The sequence below is a fragment of the Rhinopithecus bieti genome, unplaced genomic scaffold (genome assembly GCF_001698545.2).
Source record: "Rhinopithecus bieti isolate Rb0 unplaced genomic scaffold, ASM169854v2 scaffold_83015, whole genome shotgun sequence".
NCBI classification, from domain to species: Eukaryota; Metazoa; Chordata; class Mammalia; order Primates; family Cercopithecidae; genus Rhinopithecus; species Rhinopithecus bieti.
In genome coordinates this window covers 28,634-32,613 of record NW_016830247.1, presented here as the reverse complement: position 1 = coordinate 32,613, position 3,980 = coordinate 28,634, and the positions used below count along the sequence as shown (strand labels likewise).

Sequence of the window (3,980 nt, the reverse complement as noted above, 5' to 3'; positions counted from 1 at the left end):
AGGTGAAGTTTTTTATGTAATAACCTAGAGATAACTTTTCAAATACAAAACATTTATACCAGCAAGGAAATTATGAAAACATATATAAAGTACACTGGCCGGGCGCGGTGGCTCAAGCCTGTAATCCCAGCACTTTGGGAGGCCGAGACGGGCGGATCATGAGGTCAGGAGATCGAGACCATCCTGGCTAACACGGTGAAACCCCTGTCTCTACTAAAATACAAAACTAGCCGGGCAAGGTGGCGGGCGCCTGTAGTCCCAGCTACTCTGGAGGCTGAGGCAGGAGAATGGCGTAAACCCGGGAGGCGGAGCTTGCAGTGAGCTGAGATCTGGCCACTGCACTCCAGTCCGGGCGACAGAGCGAGCCCCCACCTCAAAAAAAAAAAAAAGTACACTGAAGGACGTGACTTAAAGGCTATCTGTAAACATAGATGTGTTTCGCCTTAGAAAGTACACATGCACATCAAAACACTTTCACTGAATATAGATGCCATTGCATTCTCTTACTTATAGTACAAAGCAAACGGCAGGTTCATAAATGTTCTTCTATTATGTATCAACTGAAAAAAAAAATATATTCTAAAACAAACGTTTTGAAGACACATAGAAGTGGAATGTGCCCGCATTAAGAGTAGATTTTACAAGATTTTACAAGATCACCTCTCTCCAGCTGGCTCCCACAGACCACTGAAAACAGCTGCTACACTGAGAACGACAAGATGGTCTTGTTAATGATTTCACTGGACTCTCGAATCTCATCCTCCTTGACCACCAGTGGAGGAGAAACCTGATGATGTCACCATGGGTTGGCTTGGCCCAAAGTCCCTTATCTCGAAGTCATAGACACACCTTCCAAGCATCACAATCTTTGGTTTCTTTAATAACAATAGCATTTAATAATTGTTTTCCTCCTGGGCACAGTGGCTCATGCCTGTAATCCCAACAGTTTGGGAGGCCTAAGAGGGTGGATTACCTGAGGTCAGGAGTTCGAGACCAGCCTGGCCAACATGGCAAAACCCCGTCTCTATTAAAAATACAAAAATTAGCCGGGCATAGAGGCACGTGCCTGTAATCCCAGTTACTCAGGAGGCTGAGGCAGAAGAATCGCTAGAACCCAGAAGGCAAAGGTTGCAGTGAGCCAAGATCGCGCCATCACACTGCATCCTGGGCAACCAGAGTGAACCTCTGACTCAAATAAATAAATTAAATAATTATTTTCATCTTACAGCAGTTACACCAGAAAGTGACTTCATGGGTTCATTTCTCAAGATAATACCCATTTTTTTCTGCATTTTCAGCAAGGTTTTCTTCTTCTAAAACCTCAAGGGCTGGGATGGCCACTTGGCAGCCTAGTGGATTGCCACCGTATGTGGACCCGTGTTTGCCTGGCTTAATGGTCAGCACTATGTCATCGTCCCACAGCACCACCGACACAGAGTATCAGCCCCCAGAAAGGGCCTTTCCAAGGAGGCTATATCAGGTCTGACATTTTCATGATCAACAGCCAGCCATCTACCAGTTCTGGCCAATCCTATTTGTATTTCTTCAGCAATGAACAGAACCAAGCTGGGAGCATGAGATGGGACGAGGGTAAGTTAATACACCACAAAGCTTGCTGTTCTTATGGAGATTCAGCTGGTCTTTCTTTCTTTCTTCCTTTCTTCTTTCTTTCTTTTCCTTCTTTCCTTTTTTTTTTTTTTTTTTTTAACAGTCTTGCTCTGTCGCCCAAGCTGGAGTGCAGTGGTGTGATCTCAGGTCAATGCAAACTCTGCTTCCCGGGTTCAAATCATTGAGTGAGCCCAGGAGGTCGAGTCCAGCCTGGGAAACATAACAAAAGGCAGGGTGGTGCATGCGTGCCAGGCTGAGGCAGGAGGATCACTTGAGCCCAGAAGGTCGAGACCAGTAACCAGCCTGGACAACATAGCAAAACGGTCTCTACTAGAAGCACTAGAATATTGGCCAGGCACGGTGGCTCACAGCTGTAATCCCAGCACTTTGGGAGGCTGAGGCAGGCAGATCACAAGGGTCAGGATGTGTCCGGAATTGGTGGGTTCTTGATCTTGCTGACTTCAAGAATGAAGCCCTGGACCCTGGCAGTGAGTGTTACAGTTCTTAAAGATGGTGTGTCCGGAGTTTGTTCCTTCAGATGTTCAGATGTGTCCAGAGTTTCTTCCTTCTGGTGGGTTCGCGGTCTCACTGGCTTCAGGAGTGAAGCTGCAGACCTTCGCAGTAAGCGTTACAGCTCATAAAGGTGGCATGGACCCAAAGAGTGAGCAGCAGCAACATTTACTGCAAAGAGCAAAAGAACAAGGACTCCACAGCATGGAAAGGGACCACACTGGGTTGCCATAGCTGCCTCCGGCAGCCTGCTTTTATTCTCTTATCTGACCCCACCCACATCCTGCTGATTGGTCCATTTTACAGAGCGTTGATTGGTCCATTTTGACAGGGTGCTGATTGGTGCCTTTACAAACCTTTAACTAGACACAGAGTGCTGATGGGTGCATTTACAATCCTTTAGCTAGACACAGAGTGCTAGACAGAAAAGTTCTCCAAGTCCCCACTAGATTAGCTAGACACAGAGCACCCGATTGGTACATTTACAAACCTTGAGCTAGACACGGGGTGCTGATTGGTGTGTTTACAAACCTTGAGCTAGACACAGGGTGCTGATTGGTGCGTTTGCAAACCTTCAGCGAGACATAAAAGTTCTCCAAGTCCCCACCTGACTCAGGAGCCCAGCTGGCTTCATCTAGTGGATCCCAGGCGGGGGCTGCCAGTGGAGCTGCCCACCAGTGCTGCGCCGGGCACCTGCACTCCTCAGCCCTTGGGCAGTTGATGGGACTGGGTGCCGTGGAGCAGGGGGCGGTGCCTGTCAGGGAGGCTCAGGCAGCATGGGAGCCCACTGGGGGCGGGGCTCGGGCATGGAGGTTTGCAGGTCCCGAGCCCTACCCTGCGGGGAGGCGGCTGAGGCCCGGTGACAATTTGAGCCGGCTCAGGTGGGCAGGCAGTGCTGGGGGACCCGGTGGACCCTCTGCAGCTGCTGGCCTGGGTCCTAAGCCCTTCACTGCCCAGGGCCGGTCACTCAGAGTGCAGAGCCCACCCAGCCTGCGCCCACCCGGAACTCTCGCTGGCCTGTGAGCACCACACGCAGCCCCTGTTCCCTCCCGTGCCTCTCCCTCCACACCTCCCAACAGGCAGAGGGAGCCAGCTCTGGCCTCGGCCGGCCCAGAGAGGGGCTCCCACAGTGCATCCAAGTGCTGAAGGGTTCCTCAAGCACAGCTAGAGCGGACGCCGAGGCTGAGGAGGTACCGAGAGCGAGGGAGGGCTGCTAGCACCTTGTCAACTCTCACGGAGATCGAGACCATCCTGACTAACACGGTGAAACCCCATCCCTACTAAAACAAATACAAAAAATTTAGTCAGGCGTGGTGGCTGGCACCTGTAGTCCCAGTTACTCGGGAGGCTGAGGCAGGAGAACGGCGTGAACCTGGGAGGCGGAGCTTGCAGTGAGCCAAGATGCGCCACCGCACTCCAGCCTGGGTGACGGAACGAGACTCCGTCTCAAAAAAAAGAGAAAATTAGTGGGGTCAGGGTGGTGTGAGCCTGTAGTCCCGAGGCTGAGACAGGAGGATTACTTGAGCCCAGGAGGTCAAGGCCAGCCTGGCCAACATAGCGGAACTCCATTTCTACTAGCAAAAACAACAACAACAACAACAAAAATAGCATGGGCCCGGTGGCTCAGGCCTGTAGCTCCAAGGCTGAGGTGGGAGGATTGCTTGAACCCAGGAGGTCGATACCAGCCTGACCAACATAGCGAAAGCCTGTCTCTCCTAAATAAAATAAAATAAAAATAAAAGCATTAAAAAATTAAAAATTAGAGGCTGGGCATGGTGGCTCAAGCCTGTAATCCCAGCACTTTGGGAGGCCGAGACGGGCGGATCACGAGGTCAGGAGATCGAGACCATCCTGGCTAACAC

General features: G+C 50.9%; 1 protein-coding gene and 1 pseudogene across 1 annotated transcript in view; one reads left to right on the top strand and one right to left on the bottom strand.

Annotated features, from left to right (window-relative positions):
* Positions 1-700: 700 nt before the first annotated feature.
* On the bottom strand, positions 701-3,368 carry LOC108524299 (ornithine aminotransferase, mitochondrial-like; annotated as a pseudogene).
* Positions 3,312-3,980, top strand: part of LOC108524300 (protein SSX7-like) — a 20,426-nt gene continuing 19,757 nt past the window's right edge. The window contains exon 1 of the mRNA XM_017865347.1: positions 3,312-3,381. The gene's annotated coding sequence lies outside the window, so the exon portion shown is untranslated. The remainder of the gene's footprint in view (positions 3,382-3,980) is intronic.